At 38.5% G+C, this 19860-nt stretch overlaps 1 long non-coding RNA gene across 5 annotated transcripts in view; it reads right to left on the bottom strand.

The window, feature by feature from the left end:
• The window catches only part of LOC134483425 (uncharacterized), a 602791-nt gene that overhangs the window by 178467 nt on the left and 404464 nt on the right, over window positions 1–19860 (bottom strand). For all 5 annotated transcript variants that reach the window (XR_010060299.1, XR_010060303.1, XR_010060302.1 and 2 more), the window contains one exon: window positions 8854–9003. This is a non-coding gene — a long non-coding RNA (uncharacterized LOC134483425). The remainder of the gene's footprint in view (window positions 1–8853; window positions 9004–19860) is intronic.

Consider the following 19860-nt stretch of genomic DNA (forward strand, 5'->3'; position numbering starts at 1 on the left):
ATAAGTGGATATTAGTCAAGACAGGTTTTAAAGTTCAACATTTAATTGGGTCTGGCATATAGGTTCAGATGTTCAGTCCATTATCATGAAGGCAAGAGCATGGCAGCATCCAGACATGCATTGTATAGGCAGAAGTGATAGTTCTCTACCTTCATATAAAGTCTGCTAGTAGAATTCTGGCTTCCAAGCACCTAGGGAAAAGGGTTTAAAGCCCATATCCACAGTTAGACACCTACTTCAACATGGTGATACATTCTAATGTGACATTACCTGGGTGGAGCATATATAAACCATCACAGAAAGCTTTCTTAAAAGGTAATCAATAATAGGAGACCAAGTTCAGGAAATGCAAAGTTTTGGTAAAGGTATGAAGAAACACCCATTTAGAGCCTGCACCTTATGTGACCCATACATATACAGCAACCAAACTAGATAAGATGGATGAAGCAAAGAAGTGCAGGCTGATAGGAACCAGATGTAGATCTCTCCTGAGAGACACAGCCAGAATACAGAAAATACATAGGTAAATGACATCATTAAACCACTGAACTGAGAAAGGGAACCCCGTTGAAGGAATCAGAGAAAGGACTGAAAGAGCTTGTAGGGGCTTGAGAACTAATATGAGCAACAAGGCCAACCAACCAGAGCTTCCAGGGACTAAGCCACTACGCAAAGACTATACATGGACTAACTCTGGCCTCCAACCTCATAGGTAGCAATGAATAGCATACTAAGAGCACCAGTGGAAGGGGAAGCCCTTGGTCCTGCCACTACTGAACCCCCAATGAATGTGATTTTTGGGGGGAAGGGCAGTAATGGGGGGAGGACGGGTAGGGGAACACCCAGACAGAAGGGGAAGGGAGGGGTTAGGGGGATGTTGGCATGGAAACTGGAAAAGAGAATAGCATTTGAAATGTAAATAACAAATACCCAAGTTAATAAAGATGAAAAAAAAGAAAAAAAAGAAATTCCAGGGTCTAATCATATCAATATTAATTACTCTCCTGCTCCAGGTGAGATTAATACTCTCTTCCGCTGTTCTTGACATTATACTTAAATGCATGTAGGTCTAGATTATTATATATGAAATTTTAACAGTGAAAGCCATAGTATGAATGGCAGAAGTAACAGTAGTAATTTCAAGAAGCAAATATACTGTCTAACCACAGTTTCCTCAGCTTGTGCCATGCATATATCCTAACTGTTGACTATGTAACTTCTTTTGTATGTACTGTTCTTTATATTTTTTTGAGTATTGGGTGTGTACGCAATAATAATTATTCTTGTTTTGGAGTAACTATTTTTCTTGTTCATAGTTTATTTCCATTCTAAATTTACTAAAGATTGATCTTAAGTAACAATATATTTAAATGGGTATTTGCAACTAATAATTTTATTTGAAACATTAGTTTGTCTTTGTCAATTTCAGTATGCAGATGTTAGAATACAATTTTGAAGATACAAGTAGTTCACTGACAGAGCCTGTCTGGAGCAAGAGTGAGATTATCACCTGTCCAAACCATGAAAATCTCATTCTGAGATCAACAGGAGTACGACTGTTTTCCATCTTGCTATGGGCCAGAGCACTTAGAACTTATGATCTTATCTACCTCACCTTTAGGTAGTTACTTTGCCTGGTGACTAAATTAGTGCTCAAACTTCCTCTCTCAGTATGAGGATATAGAAGCACCTAGAATTCTTTGTTCAAATAAATCATTCCTAGAAGTTCAGCCACAGCTAAGAGGTCTACTCACCCCACAAACACCTATCTCCTACCCAAGTTTATATAACTCTTCTTAACCCCAATAAAAAAGAATTATTTCTCTGAAAAGCTTCCCTGGAGATGGCTTCTTATCCAATACTCATGAAGACCGTGTTACTCTCTAAAGAACCTGGCTGATCAAAGATTCATTCTTTTCATTCAAGCTTGGTATCCAAGGGTGCCTGGATTCCCCAAGGACAGAACCACACCGAGGCCAATAGATAATTAAAATACAGAAGAGAGAAAAATATGTTATAATTTAAATTCCTCTCTTCAAAGGAATGGAGGCTGAATGGCTAATTCCTGTTTCCAGGCATGATTGTAAGTGGAGGGACAAAGAGACCATCCAACATTGAAAACTTTCTACACAAATATGTCCTATCTGTAAGAAATGCAGGGACAAAGATGGAGCAGATATCCAAGGAATGGTAAACAATAATCTAAAACTTAAGATGTATCTCACGGACAAGCACCAATTCCTCACTATAGTAATAATACTCTGCTATGCTTTCAGACAGAAACATAAGATGAGTATCCTCTGAGAGGGTCCCTACAGCAAGACACAGAAAGAGATGCAGAGACCCACAGCCTACCATTAATTGGAGCTTAGAGACTATTTTGGAAGATTTGCAGCAAGGCTTGGGGGCCAATTTAGGGAAAGTAAATTAACAAAAACATTTGGGCTTTAGTTAATGGAAAAATTTGATGGACAGGGTTTTAAGTGTATCATTTGTTTTATAAATTGAAAAAGGGCAATAATTTTACTCAATTTATATTTAAGTGAAAAGGCCTTTTAACTAGACAAAAAGGGGGAAATGTTGTGGTTTGCTCTGGAGTTATCTGTATTTTTGATGTTAATTCCTCTGCCTCAAGGAAAGCTGCCTAGTCACATAGTCAGCACTCAGGTCACTTCACCAGAACCTTCTCCACACTGAATTTGTAAAATACAGGTGAAGGGCAGGTACAGGATAAAAGGAGGCCTGTCATTGGATGAGAAGGAAGAATAGGCAGGAGAGAAGTTTGAAGGAAGCAGAAGAGACTGGAATGGAAAGGAGGAAAAGACAGGAGGGAGAGGGAGAGAAGCCATGACAGGACAATATGCCAGGTGACATTAAGATTCTGCTCTGTGTATTTACATATTGTTATTAATGTTCGTGAGAAATGGCTAGTATTGGGCTTGGTATGTTTAGGTGCGCAATTTTTTCTTATCAATTGGATCAGAGGTTATTGTGTCGTGTGTTTTTTCATGTCTACTTATATAAGTGTGAGAAAGTGTGCGGTGGCTGGTCTGGGCTGCCACAGAGTTGGGATGTGTGTTTCTGACATGAAAACCTGCCTTGGGAACTAGATAGGTAGAGAAACGCCTGCCAGGCTCAGAGAGAGGCAGTGTGATATGGGATGGGGCTGAGCAGATGAGACGCTTTGCTGACTGAGACTTGCTGATGTCTAGCAGACATCTTGGGAGCACTGCAGTTTACACCTAGTGGGGGAAAAAAGAAAACCATATTTTTTTTATTTTTTTTTATTTTTACAACAACAGTTGCTGGATTTGTCCTAATGAATATGTCCTTTGCCTTACATTAGCTTTCCATTTTCATGAGGTCCCATTTACTAGTTCTTGATCTTGAAGCATGAGCCATTGGCATTCTGTTTAGGGAATTTCACCCTGAGCCAATGAGTCCCATGCTGCTTCACATGTGCTCTTCTATTAGATTCAGTATATCGGTTTTTATATTGAGGTCCCTGTTCCACTTGGATTTTAGTTTTGTGATAGTTACAATTATGGGTTTATTTTAATTTTTCTATGTAAAGAGAACCAGTTATTTATTGAAGATGCTTTCTTTTTTCCATTGTATATTTTTGGTTTCTTAGTCAAAGATCCAGTTTCCTGACGTTTATGTTTTTATATTTGCGTCGGCAATTCTATTCCATTGATCAGTGTACTTGTCTCTGTACAAATACCATGCAGTTTTCATCAATATTTCTTTGTAGTTGAGCTTGATGTTGAAAGACCCCCACAGCAGGGAGACCCTCACTCAAGTCTCGGGATGACCCCACAAGAACTCACGTGAGACAGTCCTTGCTGTAATAAACATGAGGTTTATTGATAGGAACCAGTGCACTGGGGTTGAGACTCCTATCCCATGCAGGGGCAGTGGAGTTCGACCCTGAGAGGCTGAGAGAAAGGGTATTTAAAGGGAGAAACCACAACCCAAGGGGGCAGGGATGGCGTCATTGGAAAATGTTGAGAATACCAGTGAAATATCATGAGGAGAAGCTTCCTGTTTCTCAAGATTGTTCTCTAAGTGCCTTACCTTAAGTCCTTTTATCTAGTTCCTAGAATATCAGGCTCAAGAAATGTGACATTTTACTTACAGGTAGAGGGCAGGGTCTGGAATTTGAGGTATTTAGGGCTTTTTTAAACTTCTGACTTCTTAGATGAATATTTTATTCCTTCAACATCAAGGATGGTGATTCCCCTATCTATTCTCTTATTGATAAGAATTGTTTTGGTATTCTTGCTTTTTTTTGCCTTTCCAGATGAATTTGACAATTGCTTTTTCCATGTATTTGAAGAATTTTGCTCAGATTTTGCAGGAGACTGCATTGAATCTGTAGATTGCCTTTGGTAGGATGGCCATTTTTACTCTCTTATTTCTGGCGATCCATGAGCATGGGAGATCTGTCCATTTTTTTGAGACTTTCTTCAATTTCTTTCTGGAGGTCTTGAAGTTATTAGTTTGGTTAGAGTTACCCTAAGATATTTTATATTATATCTGGCTATTACAGAGTGAGTTATTTCCTTAATTTCTTTCTCAGCCAATTTATCATTTGTATAAAGGAAGACTGCTGATTTATTTGAGTTAATTTTATATCTGGCCACAGTACTGAAATTGTTTATCTGCTGGAGAAGTTCTCTGGTAGAAATTTTGTAGTTGCTTATGTATAGTATCATATCCTATAAAAATAATGATGCTTTTATTTCTTATTTGCCAATCTATATCCCTTTGACCCCTTTAGGTTGCCTTATTGTTCTTGATAGCACTTTGAGTACTGTATTGCATATACATCAGAATAGGGAGAATCCCTGTTTTGTGCCCCATCACAGTGGGGTTGCTTCAGATGTCTCTCCATTTAAGTTGATATAAGCTGTTGGTTTGCAGTAAATTGTTTTAATTATGTTTAGGTATGTATGGCCTTGTATTCCTGATTTCTCCAATACTTTAAACATGAGTGGTTGTTATATTTTTTACAAATGCTTTTTCTTTGTCTAAGGCGCTGATCCTGTGATTTTTTATTCTTTGAGTTTGTGTATATGGATTTTATGAGTTTCTTAAGTGGATTATTTTAACAGTTTTTTATGTAGTTAACATTTCAAATGTCATGTCCCTTTCTGGTTTCTTCCACAACCCACACCCATCTCATTCTCTTCACCCCTGGTTCTATGATAGTGATTTCTTTATGCCCTCAACTCTAGACTCACTGCCCTAGTATTCAACCTTCACAGGAATAAGTGCCTCCTCGCCCATTAATGTGAGATAAGGCCATCCTCTGCTACATATGCATGTGAAGTCAAGCATGACTCTATGTATATTCTTTGGTGTATGCCTTAGTCCTTGAGAGCTCTGGTGCCTCTGGTTCATTGATATTATGGTTCTACCAATGGGGTTGCAAAGCACTTTAGCTTCTACAGGACTTCCCCTAACTCCTCAATTGGGGTCCCAGTGTTCAGTATGATGTTTGTCTGCAAGTATTTTCATCTGTATTGGTAAGGCTCTGGCAGAGCCTCTCAGCAGACAGCTATATCAGGCTCCTCCAGTCAGGAAACACTTCTATGCCTCAGCCATTGGATCTGTGTTTGGTATTTAAGTGTGGATTCATAGGTGAAGCAGTCTCTGGATGGTGTTTCCTTCAGTCTCTGCTCCACTTTTCATTCCTGACTTTCCTTTAGACAGGAAAAATTTTAGGTTAATATTGGTGAGATGGATGGGTAGTCCTATTCCTCAATTGCTGGGTATGCCTAACCTCTTTATATTTGTTCCCCTTATTCTCTCTCCCCATTTTTGGGTATTTCAGCTAAAGTCATCCCCACTGGGTCCCTGCTTTCCTGGCATTTGAGATTTTCTGGAGCCTATACCTATTCACCATCCTACACTGCTACACTCCTCTGTTCAATTTCCTGACCATCTCCTCCCGTACCTGATTGTGCCCCCCCTTTTCTTCTCCTCCTCCTATTTTTTTCCAATTCCTTCTCACCCTCTACCTTTTATGATAATTTTTTCCACCATTATAGTAAGAGTGAAGCATCCATACATTGGTCTTCTACCATCTTGATCTTCATATGGTCTTTCATTTGTATCGTGGATATTCTGAACTTATTTTTGTCTAATATCCACTTATCAGTGAATACATACCATGTGTGTTCAGTTCTGACTGGGTCAGTTCACTAAGAACGATATTTTCTAGTTCCATCCATTTGCCTAAGAATTTCATGAAGTCATTTTTTTTAAAGCTGGATAGTACTCTTTTCTGTAAATGTGCCACATTTCTGTATCCACTCCTCTGTTGAATGCCATCTGGGTTTTTTTCCAGCTTATGCTTGTTATAAATAAGTGTGCTATGAACGTAATGGTGCATGTGTCCTCGTTATATGTTGGAGCATGTTTTTGGTATGTGCCCAGAATTGGTATAGCTGGCTTCTCAGGTCATATCTCCAATTTTCTGAGTGATTATCTGAGTGATCCATATCCTCACCAATATCTTCTGTCTCCTGAGTTTTTGGTCTAAGCCATTCTGACTGGTGTGAGGTTTCAGAATCTCAGTGACCTTTTGATTTTCATTTCCCTGAAGACTGATAAATCCTTTGGGGCAAAGGGAGGTTTTAACAACAATACAAAATAAAAATACTTGGCTTCCTAAAAAGGTAATACACCGTTTGAAAGCTGCTACCACCTTCAGAGGATATTAGACACTAAGCAATTGCATCTACAGTTTGAAGGTTGACTACAAGAGTTCAAAGATATGAAATATTTCTACTTAGGTGAAAGAAAGTACTTGATTCCTCAGATGTCTTTAGCATAAATAAATATGTCCTACAATAGTTGGCTACTAGAGGAAATAAAGGAAGCAAAAACAACAACATAATGTTTAAACAGAAATGTTAGATTGAATTGCCGTTCATTTTCACACAATTTCTATCACCCCGTGTTGTGAGATCTTGGAAATATTGCTTTCCCCTGACTCCAGAATTCCCCTGGTTCTTAAGACTGGCAACAGATCCTTGCATACCTTCACAGCTGTATCAGAAATAACAAGTAAAGGGAATTTACAAGGAATTTCACATTCATTTTTATTTTGTTATGATGATGTTGAGAATTAGAATAAAAGTCAATTTAGACAAAGTTCATATTTGATAGTAGAATTCATGAAAACTATTATGGTTGTTTATTGGAAAGGGGAGATATGTTTAGAAAGGGATGATCTTATTTAAAAATATCAATTATTAGAATGCCCCTGTAAAACACAAGTAGAGCATTTGTCAAAAAACCTTCGAAATTCTATAGACAGATCCTTCTAAGAATAAGGGAAAATATTTTCAGCAGAAACGAGAACAGCAGCAACAACAAAACACTTATATGTCCTAAAAATGAGAGTGTTATCTTCCTCACTCAAATTTCATAGAGGATGCAGAATCTACTATTTAGAATATACGTATATTTTCACATATAATTCTATTTTAATAAGAAACATTTTTGGACCCTGTAATAGTCTATCTGCTGCAATATATTTATCCTGAGATAATATCTTCAACTGCCTCAGTTTCCTCACTTGGTCTGGGCACATCTCATTGGTCTTTCACTATTGGACTGAATGATAGACCACATCAATTCTTCCATAAAGACAGTTTTGTGATGTAGTTTTCAAAGTACTAGATAGAGTTGCTTTACCCTTTGTTTTGCAAGAACAAATTTTCTATAAGCAAGAATCCACTTGTCTGCATATCTGAGTGTGTTTCTCATCCTTCCTCTTTTCAAGATGGTATCTTATCACTCTGATCCTTTTTCTTGCACTTTTTTTTTTCCAGAGCTGAGGACAGAACCCAGGGCCTTGCACTTGCTAGGCAAGTGCTCTACCACTGAGCTAAATCCCCAACCCCACTCTGATCCTTTTTGAGCCAGCCTTCCTCAGTATTTAGTCATTTTCCATCCACTGGCCCTTCATTTGCTCTCTGGCTATAAATTAATTACTAATATCCTGTGCTATACGCTGATATAACCAAAATGACTTCACAAAAGAGTATGTTGAACTTTTTTTTTTTGCTTTCATAACAAACTGCTTTACTGACCATCTAAAATGAGTAATAAATATTAAAAGGAAAAAAAAGGCAAATAATTGCTTAAATTCAGTAAAACCTCCACCCCACACACACACACATACACTGTAATTGGTATAATTCTTGAGTACAAATTATGTGGCAGTGAAGCAAGTATCTCCTATAAAATGTGTCCTGGCCTTCTGTGTTTATATACATATTGTCAGGTAAGTTAAAGAACTGCAGAATTCAAAACATGTCCTGTGTTAGACATCCACATTCCGTTTAAAAAAATGACTTCTAAATTTACGTTAAAAAAATACAAACAAGGATTCTACTAAAAACGACAAAAATTTTTTTCATTTTAAAATTACGTGAAGTGATTCGTGACTTCTGTGATTCCTCAATTAAAGCTGAACACTTCCTTATCTAGAAAAGCAAATACTACTTTTCAGCGCATATAAAAATTTGTATTTTAAGAAAACAAGACTACCGATATACAGGCGGAGTTGTACTATTCGTATAATTACTAATTAATTCTGAAAATATCCTGAAACTGAAAACTGGAAAAAGAAACTACTGTGTTCCTGCAAGCAAAGGAAATTAGTGAAGGTGGGTGTCACTTCTAAGCTTGGTCGGAGAGGAAGTTGAAAACCGAAAGGAATTTTGGTCTTTGTAGTTTCTCCTTATTGTCTCTCCTTGAGACCAGGGATCTGGGGGAATGGAGGGGTGGAGGATGGGGCGGGGCAACGCGGCATACAGCGCTTTTAAGACTTACTTCCTTTAGCAGCTCTACTGATTGGAGCAACAATCCGCAATTGTATCTTAGTTATTGTAGAGGTTACCGAAAGGAAAACGATTCCTCCTTATTGTCTAGAAAGCGTTTTTGTCGAATTAATGCAGTTCTAAATCCATTCTTCAAAATAGTCTAAAAATAAAATTTAAAAATAATTGTTAACAAGGAAACATACCACCCATCCCAAGGCATGCTGTCAATTGCTTCAAGCAGAAACAGTTAAATCGCTGGCGGTTTCTTCTCCCAGCTTTGATGAGAGATTTTGGTCCAATCTTACTGTAACTTTGTATGCTAAAGTTAGGTGTTCTCTTACCATATCCTTTATGAAATCGGCTCCTTTGTTTGTTTGTTTTGTTTTGCTTTGTTTTTGAAAGGAATGGGAGGAGGAATTGTTCAGGGGTGAGAGGAGAGATATTGGGGAGAGCTTCATAGAGCAGTTGAAGGGAAATGAGGTCTAATGAATGAGAGAAGAATAAACATCATAATCGTAATAGTAATAATAAATAATAATAATCATTATCATTATTATAAATCTTAAATGTAACACGATGAAATTGAATAAGATTAATAGTAAAGGGTAATAATTAAAAAATTTTGCTCAAGGCTGTCACTGACTCTACCGCAATAAATGAATAAACAAAATGAGCCTATGTAGCATGTAGTATAAATATCTTATAAGGAATGGTCTAATAAATCAATTTCTCTTTTAAATTTGCATGCTGTATGTGCTGAGGACAAATATTTCTCTCAATCCATTTTTTCCATCTTTATTAAATTGGATATTTCATATTCACATTTCAAATTTTATTCCATTTTCTGGTTTCCATGCCAACAACCCCCAAAACCTCCTCCTCCCTTTCTATTTGTGTGTTCCCCTCCCAAAGCTCCCCCCATTATCGCCCTCCCTCTAAGAGTCCCATTCACTGGGGGGGGGGGGGTCCAGCCTTGGCAGGACCAAGGGCTTCCACATCCACTGGTTCCCTTAGTAGGCTATTTATTGCTACCTATGCAGTTGGAGCCCAGGGTCAGTCCATGTATTGTCTTTGGGTAGTAGCTTAGACCCTGGAAGCTCTGGGTGGTTGGCATTGTTTTTCATATGGGCACACAAGCCCCTTCAGCTCTTTCAGTCCTTTCTCTGATTCCTTCAACAGCGGTCCTGTTCTTAATTCAGTGGTTTGCTGCTGGCATTCGCCTATGTATTTGCCATATTCTGGCTGTGTCTCTCAGGAGAGATCTACATCTGGTTCCTGTCAGCCTACACTTCTCTGATTCATCCATCTTATCTAGTTTGGTGGCTGTATATGTATGGGCCACATGTGGGACAGGCTCTGAATGGATGTTCCTTCAGTCTTTGTTCTTAACTTTGCCTTCCTATCCCCTCCCAAGGGTATTCCTGTTCCCCTTTTAAAGAAGGAGTGAAGCATCCACATTTTGGTCATCCTCTTGAGTTCCATGTGTTCTGTGCATTTAGGGTAATTTGAGCATTTGGGCTAATAACCACTTAACAATGAGTGCATACCATATGTGTTTTTCTGTGATTGAGTTATCTCACTCAGGATAATATATTGACAGTTTCATTCATTTGCCTATGAATTTCATAAACTCATTGTTTATTATAGCTGAGTCATATTCGATTGTGTAGATGTACCACATTTTCTGTATTTAGTCCTCTGTTGAAGTGCATCTGGGTTCTTTCCAGCTTCTGGCTATTATAAATAAGGCTGCTATGAACATAGTGGAGCATGTGACTTTGTAATATGTTGGAGCATATTTTGGGTATGTGCCCAAGAGGGGTATAGCTGGGTTGTCAGTTAGTCAAATGTCCAAATTTCTTAGGAACCTCCATACTGATTTCAGGAATGGTTGTAGCAGTCTGCAATCCCACCAACAATGGAAGAGTGTTCCTCGTTCTCCACATCGTGTTCAGCATCTGCTGTCGCCAGACTTTTTAAATCTTAGCCATTCTGACTGGTGTGAGGTGGAATCTCAGTTTGTTTTCATTTACATTTTCCTTCTGACTGAAGATCTTGAACATTTCTTTAGGTGTTTCTCAGCCATATGGCACTCCTCAGCTGTGAATTCTTTGTTTAGATCTGATCCCCATTGTAAATAGGTTTATTTTTCTCCCTGCAGTCTAACTTCATGAATCTTTGTATATTTTAGATATAAGGCCTCTATCAGTTGTAGGTTTGATAAAAATATTTTCCCAATTTGTTGTTTTCCGTTTTCTCCTAACAACAGTGTCCTTTGCCTTACAGAAGTTTTGTAGTTTTATGAGATCCCATTTGTTGATTCCTGATCTTAGAGGATAAGCCATTGGTGTTTTGTTCAGGAAATTTTCTCCAGTGCCCATGTGTTCAAAATTCTTCCCCTCTTTTTCTTCTATTAGTTTGAGTGTATCTGGATCATATTGAACTTTAAACTGTATGTTAATTTGTCTATAATGTGATATGCCAGAGAACAGGGTCCTGTGTCATGTTTCCTATGACTCTGAGGGAGAACATTTCTTAGATGGCCCATGTGAAAATTAGGGATAGGAATTAGCTTTGAGATAACTGTTTACATCACTTGAAAACAGCAGTTATTGCATACATGCAATCCCTCTGCATTGTACCACAAACTTTTTGTATGTGTTCCATTAGTCTTCCTGTTTTGCCAAAATCTACATGGCTCCGTCAGAATAGAGGCAATCACCACTTCAAGCAACCCTTGGCTTGTGCTTTAAAGGCCTAGAATGAAATATGTGTCTGCGATCTACGATGACTAAAGAGTTTCTGCTCTGAGAATACATTTTGTTAAAGGCAATTTACTTTGCTGTAAGTTCTTTTTCCCTATCACATTTTTTTTTTTATTTTTCCTATCAAAAATCTGCCCAAGAAGCTTTTATTTATCAGGTGGCTGGCCTATGCTGAGATGATTTGAGAACAAAATTGAAAACACACACACACATACACACACACAAGCACACAAGCACACACACACAAACACAAACAAATAAACACACAAACACACACACACACACACAAACAAAAGGGAATTACTCAATATCTTCATCTGAAGGCTGTATGTCTCAAAAGTTGGGGTGTCTTACTTGCTGTGGTTTACTCTAAATCATAAGCCTTACATTGTGTTTTGTAACTACAATTTCAATGTCTTTCCCATACTTATCCTTTTGGAATTGAAATATAAATTCTTTCATCTAGTGACCCATAATTGGCCACTGACCTGCTTGTTTTACTGGTTCCAGGAAGAGCTCAGAATTCTTTCTCTTCATCTGTAGGCTCCTAGCAAAATGCTTCCTTCCATGAAGTCTGGCATACAAAACCATCACATTTCACCCAGTGGTCCCATTAGCATATTCAAACACGTGTGTCTCTTTGGATGATACATAGTATAGCCTAATGCAAAATACATTTATTCCAACTTCAAAAATCCCCTAGTCTATAGCAGTCTCAATAAACTTGAAAGTCTAAATTTAAGATTTCTTCTGCAATTCATCCAATCACTTAAGTGTAATCCCCAAAGCTAGACATGCAACCAGCTGGACAACATTCAAACTCTGCATCTTCATCTGTGATGTCAAAGTGGTCTTCAGACATTCAAATCAAATTTTACCTTTGTTGTCTGCAACAAACTTCTTTCTCCTGGGCTGAGGGTATACCCTGTTCCTCATGAGATATCCTATGGCTCTGGCATCTCAAATCTTATAGTGTCCAAGGAAGCTTTCATGTTATAGATTTTGTTACAATGTCTGGGATCCACCCAAAATCATCTAGGTTTCTCCTACTGCTGGCCTTCTTTGGGTATATTTGCACACTGTCGTACTCTAAACTCAGATTAATCTACTCCACTGCCACCTTTCTTGGTGAACAGCCCTTGGTACTGGTATCTCCAATATTCAGAGATCTTCTAATGCAACTAGTCTTCACCAACAGCCTCTCATAGTCTCTCTCTCTCTCTCTCTCTCTCTCTCTCTCTCTCTCTCTCTCTCTCTCTCTCTCTTTGGTTCTTTTTTTCGGAGCTGGTCATAGGCTCTCTTAATGTTGCTAAGCCTCAAATTCTTTTCACGACTCCTTCATTCCTGGGCTGTCAACTACAATTGAGGCTGTACCTTCACCAATGACCTTTCATGACCTCTTAGAGTGCCAAGGTTCAGCTGTTCTCCATGACCCCTTTATGACCTCAAAACCAGTACCACCCAGGTGACTCTTTCATATTACCAAGTACAGCTGCAGCACTACATACATCCTTGGCTATCTCTGGAATACAGTTTCTTTGTGCCCTCAGAAAACACTTCCCAGGAGATTCCCCTCAGCGATGCTGGTCTATTCTTTTTTTTTTTTTTTTTTTTTTTTTTTTTTCCGGAGCTGGGTACCGGACCCAGGGCTTAGTGCTTACTAGGCAAGTCTTCTACCACTGAGCTAAATCCCCAACCCCAATGCTGGTCTATTCTTAATCACTGCTAATGTGTTATCCCCAGCTAAACAGCATCAATTGTTGCATTAGTTCCTTCTATTTTTTACTCTAAAGCCAGAGACACATGGCTGAAGCTGCCATGTCATGCTGCTTTAGTGGGCTGGAACATGGCCTCCCTTACTCTATTCCCAGCTTTCTGTTTTCAGAACTCCTTCTCTGTGTAAGCTTGGCTTTCCTGGAACTTGTATTGTAGATTGACCTTGAACTCAAGATTTTCATGGAACTGTCTCATATAATGCTGAGATTACAGGCATATACCACCATTCCTGTATTCAGGCTTTTCTTCAGGTAGAACCTGGTTGGTCCCAGCCTGGCATTACATCTTGACTCTAGATCCCATAGTCTGTTATTTCCTAGAACATAGGGTTTAGGTCCATTTCACTTTTTGGTGCCCTGTAAAACTTGAACAATCTATTTCATATTTGTTTTTCTTTCTAAGCTTGCTACATTTGTTCAAAATGCTGTTCATGAGACTTAATTAACGAGCAATGTGCTGGGATTTTTTGAGACTTCCTTTGTCAAAGCAATTAATATAAATCTCGTTACCTTAACCTCAAGTTGACTACTCAGAAATGGGCAAAAAGCAGCCACATTCTTCCACAAAATCTCACAAAAAATTCATTCAAAGCAATATTCTAAAATTCTACTACATTAAATGCTCTTGGAACACGTTGGTACCCTTCAAATCATATTCAGGAATGAAGTCTACGTAAAGTCCCCATATCTAGATTATTCCACAAAAATCATGTCCAGTCCTATCACATCAATACCCCAATTCCTGGTACCAACTTCTATCTTAGGCTTTTGCTGCTGTGTACAAACTCCATGACCAATGCAAATCTTTTTTTAATTCTTTATAATTTTAATATTTAAGTCTTTATCCTCTTCCAGTCTGGCCTCTGACTGTTCCTCATCCCATACCTCTTTCACCCCTCTTGCTTCTGGAAGATGTCCCTGCATTACCACACTCTCAAACCTTCCCTCTCCCTAGGCATCAGGTCACTTGAAAGTTAGTTGCATATTTTCTCACTGAGTCCAGACCAGGCAGGCCTCTGCAGTATATGTGTTGTGGGCCTCATATCAGCAGGGTTTTTACTTCCTGGTTAGTGGCACAGTGTCTGAGATATCTCAGGGTTCCAGGTTAGTTCAGACTTCTGGTCTTCCAATAGGGTTGCCAATGTCCTTATTTTCTTCCAGCTTTTCCCTAAACAACCTATGGGGTTTACCACTTTCTGTCCATTCATTGGGTATAAATATCTGTATTTCACTCAGCTGCTTGTTGGGCCTTTTGGAGGGCAGTCATTTTAAGTGCATTTTAAAGTATGGTATATCCTACCTACAGAAATAGTGTCAGACTTTGGAGTCTACCCTTGAGCTGAATTCAATTTGGGCCTGTCACTAGACCATCTGTGCCTCAGGCTCTTCTTCATTTTTGTCCCTGCAATTCTATCAGACAGCAACAATTATGGGCCAGCTTTTCTGACAGTGGGTTGCTAACCCCATCTGTCCACTTGTTGCCCTGTTTTTCACTGAATGTAAACTCTAGAAGTACTGTCCTCTGACTATAGGCTGACTAAGGCTGCTGCCTTTAAATCCTGAGAATCTCTCACTTCCCTGGTCTCTAGTATGTTCTAGAATGTCCCCCCACCTCCTACTTCTTGAAGTTGCCTGTTTCCATTCTTCATTCTGGCCATCAAGACTCAATCTGGTCCCCCACATACCTGATCATGTTGCCATCATTCCTTCCATGTTTCCTTTCACACTCAGAACCTTCCCTCCCTCCAGCTATAATTGTTTCCTTCTCCCTCTTAAGTAGGATTCAGTCATCCTAACATGGACCCTTTAGCTTGTTAACCTTCTTGAGTTTTGGTGGATTGTATACTTGGTATATGGCACTTTTTTGCTAATATCCACTAAAACCAGGTACACTGAGTGTAATAGAAGAGGAAGTGGGAAACAACCTGGAACTTACTGGCACAGGGTGAAATTTCCTAAACAAAATATCAGTGGCTCTGCCTCTAAGATAAATAATTGATAAATGGCATGTCATGAAACTGTACAGCAAAGGATATAGTCAATAGGGAAAATCAGCAACCAATAGATTGGGAAAATTTTTTCACAAATCCACATCCGATAGAGGGCTAATATCCAAGGTATGTAAGGAACACAATAATCTAACCACTAAGAAACAGTCATCCCAGTCAAAAAATGGGGTTCGTAACAGAGAGTTCACAGCAGAGGCTTCTTGAATGGCTGAGAAGCACTTAGAGTAATCTGAAAAGTCTGTACTGATCAGGGAAATGAAAGTCAAAACCACCTTGAGATCCTACCTTACATCAATCTGAATGGTCAATGAAAAAAACCCAGGTGACAGCACATGTTTGGGAGGATTTGTTGAGAGGGGAAAATTATTATATTTCTGATGGGCTTGCAAGAAGCTACAATACGCAATCAATCAACTAAGCTATTAAGAACAAGAATTCCATGGAATTTGCAGTCAAATAGAGGGAACTAGAGAATATCGTCGGGGGCAAAGTAACGCAGACTGAAAAGGATGTACATGGTATGTACTGACTAATAAGTGGATATTAGCCAAGGCAAGTTTTAAAAGTTCAACATTACTTGGATCTGGCATATTGGTTCAGATGTTCAGTCCATTATCAGGAAAACAAAAGCATGGTAGCATCCAGACAGGCATTGTGTAAGCAGAGGTGATAGTTCTCTTTCTTCATGTAAAATCTGCTAGCAGAATTCTGGCTTCCAGGCACCTAGGAAAAGGGTGTTAAAGCCTATATCCACAGTTAGACACCTACTTCAACATGGTGATACATTCTAATGTGAAGGTTCCTGGGTGGAGCATATATAAACCATCACAGAAAGTGTTCTTAAAAGGTAATCGATAATAGGAGACCAAATTCAGGATATGCAAGTTTTGGTGAAGGTATGAAGGAACACCCATACAGAGCCTACCCCACATGAGGCCCATACATATACAGCCACCAAACTAGATAAGATGGATGAAGCAAAGAAGTGCAGGCTGACAGGAACCAGATGTACATCTCTCCTGAGAGACACAGCCAGAATACAGCAAATACAGAGGCGAATGCCAGCAGCAAACCACTGAACTGAGAATAGGACCCCCGTTGAAGGAATCAGAGAAAGAACTGGAAGAGCTTGAAGGGGTTCGAGACCCCATATGAGCAAAAATGCCAACCAACCAGAGCTTCCAGGGACTAAGCCACTACACAATGACTATACATGGATTGACCCTGGGCTCCAGCCTCATAGGTAGCAATGAATACCCTAGTAAGAGCACCAGTGGAAGGGGAAGCCATTGGTCCTGCCAAGACTGAACCACCATTAAGGATGATTTTGGGGGGGAGGAGAGTAGTGGAGGGAGGATGGTGAGGGAACACCCATATAGAACGGGAGGGGGAGGGACTAGAGAGATGTTGGCATGGACACCCAAATAGGGAATAACATGTGAAATGTAAATAAGAAATACCTAAGTTAATAAAGATGAAAAAAAAAAAGAAATTCCAGGGTCAAATCATATAACTATTAATTACTCTCCTGCTCCAAGTGTGATTATCACACTCTTCCACTCTTCTTCACATTACATTTACATGCAAATAGATCTAGAATATTATATATGAAGTTTTAACAGTGAAGGCCATAGTATGAATGACAGAAGTAACAATAGTAATTTCGAGAAGCAAATTTAACCACAGATTCCTCAGCTTGCACCTTGCATATATCCTAAACACTGACTATGTTATTTCTTTTGTATGTACAGTTCTTTATATTTTTTAAGTATTGAGTGTTAGGTAATAATAATTTATCCTTGTTTTGGATTAACTATTTTTATTGTTCATAGTTTATTTCCATTCTAAATTTACTAAAGATTGATCTTAAGTAAAAATATTTTAAATGGGTATTTGCAAATAATAATGTTATTTGAAACATTATTTTGTCTTTGTCAGTTTCAGTATGCAGATGTTAGAGCATAATTTTGAAGCTAGAAGTAGTTCACTGACGGAGTCTGTCTGGAGCAAGAGTGAGATTATCACCTGTCCAAACAAGGAAAATGTCATTCTGAGATCAATAGGAGTAGGACTGTTTTCCATCTTGCTCTGGACCTGAATGTCCCAGAGCACATAGGACTTATGATCTTATCTACATCACCCTTCACATAGTTACTTTGTCTGGTGACTAAATTAGTGCTCAAACTTCCTCTATCAGTATGAGGATATAGAAGCACCTAGAATATTTTGATCAAATAAAGCACTCCTAGAAGTTCAGCCATAATAAAGAGGTCTACTCACCCCAGAAACACCTATCTCCTACCCAAGTTTATATAACTCTTCTTAACCCTAACAAAAAAGAATTATTTCTCTGAAAAGCTTCTCTGGAGATGGTTTCTTTTCCAGTACTCATGAAGACCATGTTACTCTCTAAAGAACCTGGCTGAGCAAAGCTTCATTTTTCCATTCAAGCTTGGTATACAAAGGTGCCTGGATTTGAGGTCAGTAGATAATTAAATTACAGGAGAGATAAGAATATGTTATAATTTAAATTCCTGTCTTCAGAGGAATGGAGGCTGAATGGCTAATTCCAGTTTCCAGGCAGGATGGTAAGTGGAGGGACAAAGAGACCATCCAACATTGAAAACTTTCTACACAAATATGTCCTATCTGTAAGAAATTCAGGGACAAAGGTGGAGCAAATATCCAGGGAATGGTCAAACAATAATCTAAAACTTAAGATGTATCTCATGGACAAGCACCAATTCCTTACTATAGTAATAATACTCTGCTATGCTTCCAGACAGAAACATAAGATGAGTATCCTCTGACAGGGTCCTCACAGCAAGACACAGAAAGAGATGAAGGGACCCACAGCCTACCATTAATTGGAGCTTAGAGAATATTTTGGAAGATTTGCAGGGAGGCTTGGGAGTCAATTTAGGGATAGTAAATTCACAAAAACATTAGGGGCTTTAGTTAATGGACAAAATTGATGGAATGGGAGTTAAGTGTACAATTTGTTTTATAAATTGAAGAATGGTAATAATTTTCTCAATTTATATTTAAGTGAAAGGGCCTTTTAACTGGACAAAAAGGGGGAAATGTTGTGGTTTGCCCTGGAGTTATCTGTATTTTGATGCTAATTCCTCTGCCTCAAGGAAAGCTGCCTAGTCACATACTCAGTACTCAGGTCACTTCACCAGAACCTTCTCCACATTGAATTTATAAAATACAGGTGAAGGGCGGGTACAGGATAAAAGGAGGCCTGTCATTGGATGAGAAGGAAGTATAGGAGGGAGAGAAGTTTGAAGAAAGCAGAGGAGACTGGAATGGAAAGGAGGAAGAGACAGGAGGGAGAGGGAGAGAAGTCATGGCAGGACAATATGGCAGGTGACATTAAGATTCTGCTCTGTGCATTTACATGTTGTTATTAATGTTCTTAAGGGATGGCTAGTATTGGGCTTTGTATGTTTAGGTGGGCAATTATATCTTATCAAATGGGTCAAAGGTTATTGTGATGTGTGATTTTTCATGTCTACTGATTTAAGTGTAAGAAAGTGTGCAGTGAATGGTCTGGACTGCTACAGAGTTGGGATATGTGTTTCTGTCATGGAAACGTGCCTTGGGAACTAGATAGGTACAGAAATTGCTGCTAGGCTCAGAGAGAGGACTTGAGAAGTGTGATATGGGATGGGGCTGAGAAGATGAGACACTTTGCTGACTGAGACTTGCTGATGTCTCGCAGACATCTTGGGGCACTGCAGTTTAGACCTAGTGGGGGGGAAAAGACAACCATATCTTTTTTTTTAATTTTTTTTAATTTTTACAACAACAGTTGCCGGATTTGTCTTAATAAATATGTCCTTTGCCTTACATTAGATTTCCATTTTCATGAGGTCCCATTTACTAGTTCTTGATCTTGAAACATAAGCCATTGGCATTCTGTTTAGGGAATTTCCCTCTGAGCCAATGAGTCCCATGTTGTTTCATACATTCTCTTCTATTAGATTCAGTATATCTGGTTTTATATTGAGGTCCCTGATCCTCTTGGATTTTAGTTTTATGCAAAGTTACAATTATGGGCTTAATTTAATTTTTCTATGTACAGTGAACCAGTTATACAGCACTATTTATTGAAGATGCTTTATTTTTTTCATTTTATATTTTGGCTCCTTGTCAAAGATCCAGTTTCCCTAAGTTTGTGGTTTTATATTTGCATTGGTAATTCTAATACATTGATCAATGTACTTGTCTCTGTACCAATACCATGCAGTTTTGATCAATATTATTTTGTAGTTGAGCGTGATGCCAAGGATGGTGATTCCCCTATCCATTCTCTTATTTTTAAGAATTGTTTTGGTATTCTTGTTTTGTTTTTTTTTGTTTTTTTGTTTTTTTTTTTGTTGTTGTTTTTTTTTTTTTTTTGCCTTTCCAGATGAAGTTGACAATTGCTCTTTCCATGTCTTTGAAGAAATTTGCTCAGATT

Source organism: Rattus norvegicus, chromosome 1, assembly GCF_036323735.1.
Source record: "Rattus norvegicus strain BN/NHsdMcwi chromosome 1, GRCr8, whole genome shotgun sequence".
Lineage (NCBI taxonomy): Eukaryota > Metazoa > Chordata > Mammalia > Rodentia > Muridae > Rattus > Rattus norvegicus.